Source organism: Rhipicephalus sanguineus, chromosome 3, assembly GCF_013339695.2.
Source record: "Rhipicephalus sanguineus isolate Rsan-2018 chromosome 3, BIME_Rsan_1.4, whole genome shotgun sequence".
NCBI classification, from domain to species: domain Eukaryota; kingdom Metazoa; phylum Arthropoda; class Arachnida; order Ixodida; family Ixodidae; genus Rhipicephalus; species Rhipicephalus sanguineus.
Window position 1 is genome coordinate 15658930 of NC_051178.1, and position 14849 is coordinate 15673778.

Sequence of the window (14849 nt, forward strand, 5' to 3'; positions counted from 1 at the left end):
CCAAATTGCCAGACGAACCTTTTTTTTTTTTTTTTTTTCGATTCAATTCTGCCAAAGACAGCATCTGAATAGAACCACCTCCTCGCCTCTGTCGCCAATAACCCAGACCATTAATCTTTTCAAGCTGCTTTGCATAACGTTGTATAATGTACATGTATTAACAACTCTCCTCTGTAACGCTATTTGGAATTGAGAGTGAGTTAAAGAAATGCATGACTTGTGTTCAGGCACATGCAGTTTGGTGATGCAGTCAAATTAAAATTCCACTTGTTTGGAAGGGTGTACAAAGGAAATTCGATTCTGAAAGTTTAATTATAGTGATTTTTGTTTTAAGCGAGAAAAATTTACGTTGAGCATGTGCAGTGTCCTTGGACGGCAGCTCGTAAGTCCACTTCACTGCGCTGCGTGCTTCCTTGGGGCAAGGGAAAGATGCAACGGCTACACGAGTGGCAAGTTTGTATGCTGCTTTGTGTATTTCCATGCTTTGACAAGCATTCATTGGCTTTCTGCAGTGCCACCGATCCGCCATGTTTCAGATGGTTTGTTCAGAAATATACTGTTAGAGTATAATAAGAGTATATAACAAACACTGGGGATACACTTTAATTCTTTTTTGCAGCTCCCATAAACGTGACTCGCACATCTGCAGGTCGTCCTTTGGCCGCATCCCTTGGAAGCACATAAAATGAGCATTGCGAATGCCGCGTCTACTGCTTCCTTGTCATACAGGAGAGCCTGTAAAAAAAAAAGTTAGAGTGATAATTATCTAAAAGGACAGTGCCGCCTTACAATTACTGTGCTGAAGTGAGTGCCAACAAAAGCTGCACTTAAGTGCAAGGCTCGTTCTTAAAAGGTGTTAAAGGGGTACTGACACGAAAAATTTCAGTTGTTTTTTTGCGTCAAATGCGAGGCCAAGCCCTCAAGAGCCTACAAACGGAAGTGCTAAGCGCAAGTGCACCCAAAGTAATTACAATATGTTTTTAAAAGCTAGTTTCAGTTCCTACTGTACCCTGATGTCACAACATGGTATGAGCTTCTCGTCACGTGCTTGCACAATATATAGTGACGTTTCCACGGCTGCTCAGCACCGGGGCTCCGTTGATGACGCACAAGCGGCCATTTTGAACGTTTTGCTGACGCACAAGTGGCCATCTTCGAATTTTTGGTACCTGACGTCATCACTATAGCCTGACATCAAGCTAGTGTCGGTGTCGGTAGGTGTGCCATGGAAAAAGTTACTTTAATATAAAAACAAAATATCTGATCAGCCTTTCCCGAGCTTCACACTTGCTCAGAGGCGTCTCTGCATACAGGAGATTTGTATGGCGTAGTAAACTCGCCTTCAAAAAAAGGCGTCAGTACCCCTTTAAGGGCCGGTTACACACTCAAGTCAAAAGTTAAGTATAAAGTTGGTCCTTGAATGCGGCAGTTAGTGAAGAGGAAAAAAAAACTGGGGGCAGCTACGTACTATTGGCACGAAGACTGAGGAAACGAAGCTGGTGGCGTTCCCCTCCTCCTCACCCTCTCCACTCCTTGCAATAGTGTACTATTAAAGAATATGCTATGCTTCACCATCTCCCCTCCTCCTCACACTCACTTCTGTTTCCCTTCCCTTTTCCATACTATTGGGCATGAGGCCCACCACTGGTAAAGCTGGTGCCACTGTCAGCGTGCCAGATAGACATGATCAGCAGCAGCGTTGTCTGCTTAGGGAGCACCAACATGTGCTGAAAACAGTATTTCTGAATAGCACCTGCGCTGTAATTTTGACTAAATGAGGAGTTCTCCCGCTTCACCTGAGCACTTGACAACACTTGAAAGCACAGCAATATGAAAACGTGAGCTTAGTAACTTCGTAACGTACTCGTTACTATTTCGGAACTGTAACTGCTGCCGGCCAATTCATCTGTTGAGCACCTATTTAACATATAGGTGTGGACGTATTCACTAAGAGAGGCAATCTTTACGATGACAGCTTTGAAATGCAGCTGTTGCTTAAATTCCACAAGAAGTTGTGGAAACTTCTCCTTACAGTAATCTGTGCGGTAACTTTGTTTTCAAAAAGGAATGTGCTTCTTTCGATCGGCAACTGTGGGTACACGTTTCTGTAGTTATTAAATTTTTCCACGAATGAGGCTGATCTTGAACACTTTCACATAAACGCTTGCAATTTTGGCGGCAATTATACAGGTTGTGATGTCTTCTTTACGAAGAGCGTTGATGATAAAATCTTCTTTTGTGCAGTCACACTGCGAAAAAAGTTCGGCAGATCCCACGCCTTGTGGGAATCGGTTCCATGCAAAGCAGTCAGTGAGTAGCTGTCCGTGCTGCATGTTTTGGCTTTGAGCCAAGGAATACAAATGTAGAGCTTATTAGACTGCTTGAAAAGCAGAGCTAACACTGGAACCACCATTAAAATCCCGACATGACGCCTGAATCATAGGAGTATATAAGTATTGCTTATTGCCTTGTTATAAAATTAGATAGCCAGCACTGCAACCACAACTGACGTTGCACCGACATTACACCTGCGTTGGGTTTTTTTTCCGAAATCAGTTTCAAGACCTGGCGTAGCTCTGCGGTAGAATACCTGACTGCCACGCTGAATGCCTGGGTTCGATTTTCTGCTGGGGTCCTGATTTTTAATGTTTGAATTCGTCAGGTCAATGCTGCTGAAATCGGTTTTAATTAACGCACTCGCATTTAAATTACCAATGTCTGTTCTCGCCGTTTCTGGGTTGATTTATACTGTCAGTCACCCGTGGCACATACCCGCATACTGCAGCCTGTGGTATACGGGCGAGTACCACACGCATGTGGAGGAAAGAGTTTGACGACGTACGCGAAAGGATTTTCACATTATTCATGTCATGACTAAACTATCATGTTCATCAAATTCTCTTACCCTCCGATGCCAGTTTTGGCCTACACTAAGTCAGAACACCAGATGTAGGCGGCTAGATAGATAGATAGGTAGATAAGTATACATAGAAACGTTCAAAGTGCCTTTGGTTCGCTAAGAAATGCTTCATATTTAAAATGGCTTTACCATGTTTCACGCAAGTTAGAAGCCATCATATCTAAGTGTCCAGGCGACTTTAGGTAACTATACCCTTGCCAAGGTACGATACATTTGTCCAGCTTATTCTCATTAAATCTGTACTTCACGTAAAATTGTCATTTGGGCTAGAAGTTTTATGTAAATATATAAACATCAGCTTTATAAAATTGTTACTTGGGATTCCTGCAGCAATAATGCAGTGATTAATATTTCTGACCATGAAGTAACGGCAAAAGTAACGTCCGTTACTTTTTTTCGGTAAATGTAATGGTAACACGTTAACATTTTTAAGAGGTAACGTAGGGCGGTAACGCGTTCCTTTTTTGTTAGCGTAACGGGTAACGTATTTAGTTACTTTTTCTCAGTAATGCCTACAACACTGACAATTATAGATACTTATTTATGCTACGGCCGCGTCATTGCTTAATTGAGGCTTCATTCTCGTATGATCCATTTATTTATACAGACGGACCACTGTAAGAGTATATTTCTTTTGGTGAATTCCATTGGCAGATTCGGAGCACTTCCGGTAGCAGTTTTCCTGCTCCATTCAGAGCAAGTCTGTTCCATTGGCGGATTGAGAGTGCTCCCTGTATGTTTCATTGGCAGATCTGGAGCAGTTCCCCCTACTCCGCGAAAAGCGGCGGATTCGACCGGAAGTCACAAGCTCCCAGCACGTGCGCACAGAGCGTGGCGTACCACATGCACGATGCAATGCGCTGTCCGACCGCACCCATTCTCTCCGCTCGCGCCCGTGAAGGTGAAAACGGCGCAAAACGCAAGAAATGCTGGGCGCTTGCGAAGCAAATGTGCGCTAGCGCCCCCTACCATTTGCTCTGGCGGGGCCCTCGTGTTCCATTGACAGATTTCCTTCGGTTGCTCTCCGCCGGAGTGGAGTGCTCCGGCACAGAGTTTGTCGGCCACTCCTAATCCACCAATGGAATTCACCATTCAGAAGCGTGAAAATCTGGGCCGGTTAATTCATGTTTAGGTGCGAGGAAACCAGCGAAACTAAAAAACAAGGACGATAGAAGAAGGCGCATTCAAGCGCACACCATCGCTGGAAACAGTGTGTGCTTGAATGTGCCTTCTTCTATCGTCCTTGTTTTTGAGTTTCGCTGGTTTCCTCGCACCTAAATTCACCATTACGGATTGCCCACATTTCATGCAAGAAGATTGTTTGGGGATGCCCCATGCCGGCGACCGCTCGTAAGGTGCACTCACTGTACAATTTATGTAAACAGATAGCGCCTGTAAGCAACTCTGTGCTTTCTTCTCATCCAAAATTATTATTTTGATTGTAAAAACTTCTTTCGTTTGAAAGTATCCACAGAAATGTCCGTTAGGGCTTCCACGTGATGTTTTTCATAGAGCGCCGATAGCGAAACCTATGAGGAGTGCACCGGCATTATCCTACCTAGAACGCAAGTGCAGTGCATCCGATAAGAGGATGACTCCATAACTCCTCGCCTCCAATACTATACAAGACTGTTATGCTAAGCTTTACACTCTCCGCTCCTCCTAACATCACTCCTTACCCTCACTTCCTTTCCCACCTCATATTATACTATACTATGCAAAGCTATGCTATGCTAGGAGCTGCTTGGCACATATCCACTTTTTGTGGCACATACCTGTAGAGTTTTTGCTAACACCTCACGGTGGAACTTCTTTCGCAAGTAACCATCGAATGGCTTCTTTAAAGGAGTTTATTGCCTCACGAATCAACCGCCCCAAAATTTTTTAAGATCCGTGCGTACGAGCGGAATTAGAGATTTATCGCACGCTGTAATTGCTTTCTCTCTCATCCCAGCGAGCGCACTGGAAGCTAAGCAGGGGAAGGATGGCACAGGGGAAAGAAGTTACATCATCTACACGTCATGACTTGGTGCACTTTTTCTTTTTCCTTTCGAACGCATCGTGAGTGCATGCGCAGGCACGTGGCAGCCCCGTTAACTATGCAGCTGACGATGCTCAAGTCAGCTGACAGCCCGTGAATTTGGGTATATGGCATAATTTGTAGAAAGAAGAGGGAACGATTTCTAGCTGACTTTCAGAATTAATGGTAAATTCCGGGCCTTGTGCTGCGCTATAATGTTTGGCTTGCATGCTCTCAGGAGCCTCGACTACCGATCGGCAGTGTTTTCCAACCATGCTGAAAAAGTGTTTCAGGGCCCCTTTTAAAGAACTTCACTGTTGAAAAAAAAGGAAATAGCAGGGGGACAAGCTAGGAGAGTGCTGCCCTCACTTGTTCCTCTCCTAATTCTTTTTTGATAGTGCCAAGTCACCAAAGTATTACGGTTTGTTTAGACGATGATTGCCTAGCAGGTAAATGCACGCACAAATACAGCAGAGGAATGAGCAATTATGATTGAGTTAAACAGAGTGACTGTTGATATGAGGCTGCTAGAAACCTGGTTTCACTTGTGGAGCTGATGTTCAGCCCTCATTTCTGTGGTTGGTGCATGAAGACTAGGATTGTGTTTTGTTCTATCTAGCACAACTGAACAACCTTGTACCAGTGCATGCACGTGGCCCTGTTTACATGAAAGTGTGTTCACCTTTGCAGCTCGCAGATGTTGAACAGCTGATGGCGCAAGGAGAATGCCAATATCTTCCTTGTACATTTCAAAACAATTCTTGAACATGTAATTCCCGTCCAGAAGTGTTACGTCCTTTAGTCATCCTAGTGTGTTGCTCCTGAAATGCCAATAAAAAGTACAATGTGAAAATTTGCTCTGGTGTCTCTAATTAAAGACATTATTCAGACTGCATGTTCAGACTCCAAAACTTTCATATTGACCAAGCATATTCACTGAACCAAGTGTGCAAGGTGTCCAAGAACAATTAACTTCCAAGATTAGCAACATTTCAGTCCATAATCAGAACAGGCATTCCAACTATTTCTCAAGGTCATGAATTAAAACCTTGTTTTGTGTTAAATTTGACAACAGCAGCATGCTTGGGCACATAGTGCACGTTGATGTTGGGCAGCAGCTCGTTATGTGCAGTTTTTAGCAAATCTTTAACATTAATTTTTATGCACATGGCTGTTCAGCGACAGCGACCATACGTAGTAGTCTAATAGGGTTTCACTGGAGAACAACGGATGCCCCACAGCGGTGGGGCTGCAGATGTTTACAGCCAGCCACTTTTGTGATGTGCAGAATGCTGAAACGAGCAAATACATTTGTTTTCTCAACAAGGCCTGTGCACTGATTGATTGTGCCACTTAAAGGGACTGACAACCAATTTTTAGGGCACCTATCTTCTTTAGAGCAACGGAAAGCTAACTGGTCAGATTGTCTAGCCATGGAATGGTAACGTGGAAAACGCCGTGAAACATTTTTAATCAGAATTTTTCTATCTGCGGCGAATATGAACTCTTAAACACACTTGACAACACATGCTGCAAACAGTGAATGCGAGAGCGGTTTGTGTTCGAACGTGACGCTTTACTGTGCATGTGTGCACTCCGCGCGCATGCGCCACGGCTGGACATGGGCCACTGGCGGCTGCGAAGGCAGCGCCGCTTCTCACCATGCAACACCTTTTACCTCGCAGGCAGCACAGAACTGAGCGGGGATAGATAATAATATGCATACTCTAACTCTGAGGACCAATTATGGCGTGCATGACAGCATCAGACTACGTATACGTGCAGAAAAGTGACCAACTTCATAATCCAGCTTCAAGGCTCTTCCGCTAGGCTGCGCGACATAGCGGTTTTTGTTACTTTTAAGCACTATTTAAAAATATAAATCCTACTCGCAACGCGAAAAGGATGCTGGAATCTGTCACTATATTTCACGGTCTTTTCATGTCTACCAGGATCTAATAGCACGCTCTGCCCAGTTGTCGGTCCCTTTGAAGGCCCCCTGACAACGCAACTTCAAAGCCAAAATCTTCTGTGTTCCATTCTCCCGCATACATAGGTAACTCAAACCATGTATTGCTGGTGAACGTAGTCTTAAACACATTTTAATATGGTTTTAAAGGAAGCGCAAGTGCCCGAATTGGCGACAACGTGTGACCTCATTATCAGTATGATGCATTTAGTGGCTACTCAGGCTCACTGATAATTCACCTATTCTACGAGTATAGTCGACGTCAATGACGGACAAGTTTGCAGGGTGCACAATAAGGGCTATCGTCATTCACCTCTCTTGCTTTATTCTTGGGCTGCTTTCTAGGTGCTTCTGGATGCTTACGCCAGTGGTATTTTAAACATTGCAAGATATAAACAAACAAATAGTGGTGAGGTTTTTTTTGTTCCCGAGGGGGACTGTGAAATGGGTGCCCTGCCGGCAGCTGTACTTTAGTAAACAAAATTCGGCAGAAGCTCCCTCGTCAAGTCACCTGCTCAAGAAACTCAACCATCTGAACGGAATGGAGTCACTATTTCAGCACTGTACTTCTTCTCATGCTGGTAATAAACTGTTTGTATCTAAAAAAAAGGATTCGGAAAAGTTTCCAAGTCACTGTGGTATGTGTGTAAGGTGATTATGACAGTGCACAGCTTCATATTCGTTGTGTGACTGTCAGCTGATTATCTTGCAATATCTCTGCTAGGTACACAACGGTGAAGTTGCTAAACGAAGTTTGCCACCTAAACATACGGAATGAAAATAATGCTTATGGAGATTAGACGCAGCAGTCTATAATAGTACAACATATGTGTCACTGCTGCTGGTCCTGGAACAACTGTAACATAAGCATTACAACAGCTGTAACTTGCAACAGTATAGTATAATAACAGTAATAGTCACGGAACTTTCAGTTGGCAGCGAGCGTCGCCTGCCTATGTTACAACATGCTCCGTGTTGACACGAGCTGCGTGACAGTGTGTATCGCAAATTTTTTTTTTTTTTTCTCTGCCACCATTGATGCCCTAGCTGAGCTGTGTGGCACAAATCTAGCAAGTGGTGACTTGTAAAGCTGACACATCGTGCAAGGCTTGTAAGCCATCTGGCAAGCGGAGTTGCTTCAGCTCATCGCTGCAGTCGGCAATCTTGCTCTCGCTATCCACTTAATCTTCAAAATTGGATAGCGCAAAATTGAACAGGTCCTGTGCATCTGTGTTCTTTCTAAGTCCTGTTCGATTTCCCGTTATGCAATTTTGAAGATTATGAGCCAACTAGCCTATCAACGTATTTTGTTTGTTATCCACCCAACGCCCGCAGGATCCACGTGTCTGCGGCTGTAACTTCACCCCTGGAGACACAAACACTTTGCCCGAGTTTAGGCTGATCGGTGATCGTTCTCATATACCTTTTGTTTGTCCGCATGCTTTTGGAGATGGTCACTATACAAGAGAATATAATAACAGCTGATAGTGTGGCGGCACGTTGCAGAGCAGATCTCAACCACTCCACACACTTGGTCTCTGTTGCCTGACGGCGCGTGCTCAATGGAGCTTGACCTGTCGAGTGCGCGTGACGGTTGGCTGTTTGACAAGTTGAGGAGGCAAAGCAGGGTCGAGGAGGGTGTCACTATAATTGCTTGCAGCTGCCTTGATATGCAGTGCGTGGCTTAATTCATGGTGCAAATGAGATCATGATGTAGCCTAAATTCTTACAAAATTTCACAGACAGTTTCAGGGTCCCTTCAAAGTCAAGTTTACTTGGCTCTTATCCTATTCGAAATTATCTTCGTGAATACTTTGTACAATGATGAGGCTGACATGTCTAGTTTAAATTCTTTCATGTCTCCATTTTTTGTATTAGTAAAACATTGGCGTTTTTCCAACTCTCTGTTACATTCGAATTTTTGCATCTTGCCGTATGACCGTATGCGGTACGGCGTCACTCTCTGCGTACATTTGCAAAAGAAGGCGGCTGAATGAACAGCTTGGGCACTCCACGCAAGCATGATTCATACTGTAAGACATGTTTCGGTACATAAAACTAGTACAAGTAATGGCGAAGTTAACGAAACATCGCCCTGCGCACTGTTAGAATAAAATGATAAGTCGTTCTTTAGCTGTTGTTTACAAGTACCAGGTTTTCAAACGCCCCAGTCGGTCAACAGGATTATTCATTACCGCAGTACAACGAATCTAAGAACTTGCCTAGGATTAACGATAAGGGAGTGCCCTTACTACTAGTTCATGAGATAATATCAATAGTGGTTATCACTTACGCAAAGCCGAACACTGGACGACTTGGTGCAAGTTAACCATTTCGAACTGTAGCGACTGTAGTGCATGAAAACGCACGATCAGTTCTTCCGCAGCAAATTTTTTTCTCCTCGCGCGGCGATCGTGGATGAGCCTCTTGTGCTGCAGTTCGAAATGTTTATCACGCTCCGAATCCACAGCGTAAGAACGGCAGCATGGCTATATTATCACAATTTGTTATGTAACAGGCACGCTGGCATTTGTGGCTATTACGCGCGACAGAGACTAGCGAAGCAAAACTCGAAATAACAGAGATGGCTACTTACTTGTCGTGGCAAGGCAGCACATTGCAGCACCTTCGCTCTGTTTCGCCCTCGACGTCCGTCAATCAAGCAAAGGCAGTACTAGACGTTCTCCGAGGCAGTCACGACGAAGTCGCTACGGGACACCGGTGCACGGACTACGCTGTCGAAACGAAAGCTGCACGACTCGCGGTCATCGTCGTCGGTACCAACGTTACTAGGTACAGAGACAAGAGACGAACGCGCGTACATACATGCACACGTGGAACAGCATGGAACAGCCGACACCGGTCGGCGAAGCGGCGTTCCAGAAAGCTCCGCCAAGATGTGACGGCGCCACCATCGAAAATCCCTAGAGATTCTCTCCCTAGGTACCTAGCTTTCGAACACAAAAGGATTTTGTACGGGATATAGACGCTCGCGTTTAATGATGATGGATGGATGGATGGATGCTATGAGCGTCCCCTTTAAAACGGGGCGGTGACATGTCTGCCACCAGGCTCGAAGAAAAAGAAGAAAAAAAAAAAAGCTTCCTTGTTTCATGTTGGCCTAATACCTTATCTACATTGATTAAATCTATGTTATTATACCAAAAATATAAGTTCACGGTCCATCTCTCTGCCTCTTAAGGCAGAATGACCTTATTTTTCCCCCATTATTTATTTTTGTTCTTTATCTCTACTTTTCTGCCACCAATACTCTAACCGTCTCTTACTTATTTCTATCGCGGACGTGTTCAGCTTTCCATTGTTGTCCCTAAAACCCAAGGCTTCATGTAGACTCGTGCCCACACGTATACCTGGGTGAATATCGCCACATTCAATCAGTACATGTTCCATCGTTTCCTTAGTTCCCCCGCAGCATGTACATTGTTCTTCTTCGTTACTAAATCTCGCTTTATAACTACGCGTTCTAAGGCAGCCCGACCTTGCTTCAAACAGTAAAGCGCTTCCCCTTGAATTATCATAAAACCTTTCCCTCCTTATTTCGTTTTTTCCTTTTCGATAGTTACTCAGAGCCGGCTTCTTTTCCATCGCTGTCATCCAATAAGTCCTCTCCGCCTCTCTGACCTTCCGCTTAATGCTCCTTGTTGCCATATCGCCCGCACTGCCAGCCGTATATTTACTGGTGAGCCTCCTAGTTCTTTTTCTCCACTGCGTGTCAACGCTTTTTCTATACAAATACCTGAAAACCTTCTCTGCCCATCTACTCTCCTTCATTTTCCTCAGCCTCTCTTCGAATCTCATTTTGCTCTGCGCTTCCCTCACTTCAAAGCCTGTCCATCCCATATCACCCTTTACCGCCTCATTTGTCGTCTTCCCGTGAGCGCCCAACGCGAGGCGGCCCACCGTCCTTGATTTACATCCATTCCTGATTGCACCTCTGACTTCATGCACACCACTGAGTTCCCAAATGTAAGCCCCGGAACCATCACACCCTTCCACAGCCCTCGAAGCACCTCGTACCTATTGTATCCCCATAAAGCTCTGTGCTTCATAATTGCAGCATTCCTCTTTCCCTTTGCTACCGATGCTTTCTCTTGTACCTCCATATATCTATCCCCCTCATTTACCCATACTCCGAGGTACTTGTACTCGCTTACCCTCGGTATTTTTTGGCCCTGTATTAATACCGTATGGTCTCCGTGATCATTGAATACCATCAATCCACATTTTGTTGCACTAAATCCTAGTCCTAGAGCCTCACACTCCCTTCCGCATATATCTGCCAGTCGCTGTATATCATCTTGACTGTCCGCAAATAAGACAATATCATCAGCATAAAATAGACCTGGAAGCTTCTGCTCAACCATCGCTCCGACCTGTTTGTGTGACAAATTAAATCCAATGTTGCTACCTTCTAGCGCTTTTTCCATCCTCGCCATGTACAGCATGAATAACAGCGGGGACAAAGGGCATCCCTGTCTCAGCCCCTTGCTAATTTCAACGCTGTCCTTGCTACTTATTCCTTCCCATTCTATACAAACTGTATTTCCTCGGTATATTTCCCTCAAAAGCTGTACACAGTCGTCACCTATGCCCACTTCCTTCAATATATCCCACAAAATTTCCTGATTAACGTTGTCATACGCCCCGGTGATATCTAGATAAGCTACGTATAAGGGCCTGTTTTCTATTTTAGATATTTCTATACACTGGGTAAGAACAAACAGATTATCGTCTAACCGCCTGTCGATTCGAAATCCATTCTGAAGTTCTCCCAAAATATCATTTTGTTCTACCCACGCTTCTATTTTTAATTTTACTGCCTGCATCGCCAACCTGTATAGCACCGATGTAATTGTTAGCGGTCTATACGAGCGAATGTTATCCTTTTCTCCCTTGCCTTTATAGATTAAGTTCATTCTACTTTTCCTCCAACTGTCTGGTATTTCCCTCTCCTGTAAGCACTTTTCTACGGCTTTCAGCAGTGCTTCTTTAGTGTTATGTCCGAGTTCGTTAATGAGGCTGACGGGAACCCCATCTAAGCCCGGAGTAGTGCGCTTAGGAATTTTTCCTTCGGCCTTCTTCCAATTGAAATTCTCTAGTACTACATCTTCTTCGGTTGCACTCCTTTGCGTACTTTTACTCACCGGGGGAATCCCCTGGGGGACCTTTTTAAACGAATCGGCTGTTATCTTTCGGATGTAACCTAGCGCTTCATATCCTTCCAATTTATTTCCTCCTTCATCTACCATATGTTGTTGCATTGTGACAGACTTCCTACCCAGCGCTTTTAGGTGGCTCCAAAATATCCTAGGCGCGGCCTTCTTCTTTTCGCGAATCTCTGCCATCCAGCGTTCACTTTCACCTTTAATTTTTGCCTCGACTAATTTCTGCACAATGGATTTTTTGCTCTAAATATATTTCCCATATTTGGTTGACTTCGTCCTGTGGCCGCTTCTCCTTTTTTGCCTGTCTGTGCTCCCGTGATGCCTGACGTCGCATCTCGATCGCTTCCCGGATTTCTTTGTTCCACCAACTTTTTGGCTTTTTCTTTCCTTTCCAACAAATAGTTTTCTTCTCTATTTCCATTTCTTTCGTGATTACATGTAGCAGCTCACTATACTTCCAGTCTTTGCCTGGTAGTTCGTCTACTTTTTCCTCGACTCTTGCGGCTATATTGTTATTTGTTTGTCATTTAGATACGAGCTGCCAAACTTTGATTCTATGTTCTTATTTTCAGTTTTATATCCCATTTGTAATATTATGCGTTTATGATCACTACCCAAGCTGTTAATGCCTTCTTCGTCTATTCTCATCTCTCTAGTTTGTCATATATTCCTTCTGTCATGAGACAGTAATCAATGCTCGATTGCCTGTTTCTGACTTCCCACGTGATCTGCCCCTCACACTTAGGCCCCACGTTAACTATCTCAAGACTAGTGTGCTCGCAGAGATCTAGCAATAACTTGCCATTGGTGTCTGAATATCCGTCAAGGTCATGAAGTGAGCGTTCATGTCCCCTAGAAGGATTATCTCGGCATCATGACCAAATTCTTTAATATCGGTGCTTATGCATTTCACTATCTCCAGATTCTTTTCTCTGCAGTTATTGCCTGTCCACAAGTAGCTACACCTAGCCACGTTTTCTTTCCACCTACTGTGCCCGAAAACCCACATGTGCTCTGAACACGTTTGTTTCACTCTCTCCCATTTTGTTCTGCTATGAATTAGCATTCCAACCCCCCCACCTCTCCTTTCTGATGTGATCCTGTTACATCCTTCCCAAACATAATTTTCAATATGTGGTGGCTCTTCCAAGTCTCTAAGGTGTGTTTCTGTAACCGGCATAAAACACCTATCTGTTCCTTGTTTAACTGTCCCTCAATCTCTAACCATTTTGCCTTTTTTTCTGCCACCCTGCATGTTAATGTAACTAATTGCAACACGCGCCTTCTCCCTTCTTTTACCTTTTCTCTGTTTTTTCGCTATACTACCTGTCAAAGAGTCCCCCTGGTTGTTTTTCCTCATTACAAGCTACCATGGGCACCGAAGGGCCCGCGTGCCCCCCCAAAAAGCTACTGCGCGTCACTGCAAGACGCCAAACCCACCTCATGGCCAAGCCTCCTATCGAAGTGTATTCCGTTCTTCGAAAACCACCCCACCTGTGCACCTCTCTGTTTATTTCCACTACCTCAATGCCTTTCTCTCTACTCATCTGCCATATCTCTTTGTTTGCGTCGACAACCGCTCTTTGCAGGTTGCCGTCACGCACCGGTACCTCCGGTATTGTGCATACCACTATCTGCACCTGAGGGGAAATGGCGCGCATGTCATCGACCCCTTTCGCCAATGTGGTCGCTAGTTCGGCTGATTCGTTACTCAAGACGTCGTTTAGACCTCCCGCGATTATCACGAGGTACGTCCATTAGACTTAGCTGCGAGTTTTGCGTTAGCTTGTCTCATCACTGATCCCAGCCTATGGCCCGGGAAATTTCCTATTAAAACTCGTTTGTCGCCTCTCACCCTTTCCTTGACTGCTTCTGCGCATGTAGCTAAATTCGAGTCCCCGGCGATTATCACGTGATCCGACTTTTCGTGTGGACTCTCCCGCACCGGCCACTGCACGCTTACTAGCGCGTGCTACTGCTGTTGTTTGTCCCCTCCCGTTCCCAAGACTACTTCGCGGAAGGTGGGTCCTGTGTCCCTTGCACCTGTCTTTTCCAAACCTGTTTCCCCCTTCGCGCCTACCACTGTGGGGGTCGATGCCCCATTTTTCCCGCTGTCGCCTGCTTCCCTGTTCCCGTGGCTACATTTGCTGGCATGGCCTACCTTTGCTGGCAATGGCTACCTTTGCCAATCCCTCCTCGGCTGACTTAAGCCTTTCCGCCATAGCCATCGTTTTTTCCCGCTCTGTCGGGCTACCGCTTTTCTCCAGCTCGGAGATTCTCACCTTGAGCTCATTCTGGGCGGCCATCATTATTTCCATCTTCGCCTCTAACTCGCATTGCTTACACTTGGCGTCAGCTCTCTCTGTCGTCTCATCCTCACAAACCTCTATTTTCCGCCCCATTCCGCAGCCTGAACACTGTTACGGTCTTTTTGACCATGGCTTATAGAGCATTCACGCGGCAGAATTAGATACACTTAAAGCCAAATGATATCACAAAACTCCGCAAGTATGTTACACTTCAAACACCTGTGCACCTTTCAGCCACGTGGTGGCCAAAAAACAAATAATAAAAAAAAAAACCCCGAAGCGACTGTCACACCACTTTGTACCAACAGCACAACGTGTAAGCTCTATTAAGCTGCAATCTAGTGGCTTAACTAAAGAAACAAGCTCGAATCATGCAAAAAAAAAAAAAGCACTTATCTGACGCTGTCATTCCGGAGCCCACGAAAAACACGTCCGTCCTCTAGCC

The 14849-nt window shown here is 44.9% G+C and overlaps 1 long non-coding RNA gene across 3 annotated transcripts; it reads right to left on the reverse strand.

Annotated features, from left to right (window-relative positions):
- Window positions 1-587: 587 nt before the first annotated feature.
- LOC119386462 (uncharacterized) lies at window positions 588-9890 on the reverse strand. 3 transcript variants are annotated; one of them, XR_005182276.2, is made up of 3 exons: window positions 9506-9890; window positions 5623-5761; window positions 588-735 (listed from the first exon to the last, which is right to left on the reverse strand). It is a non-coding gene; the product is annotated as an uncharacterized LOC119386462 (long non-coding RNA). The 3 variants fall into 3 exon arrangements; XR_007415317.1 differs by lacking the exon at window positions 9506-9890 and adding an exon at window positions 9203-9284; XR_007415316.1 differs by lacking the exon at window positions 9506-9890 and having other exon boundaries at window positions 5623-6512.
- Window positions 9891-14849: the final 4959 nt, after the last annotated feature.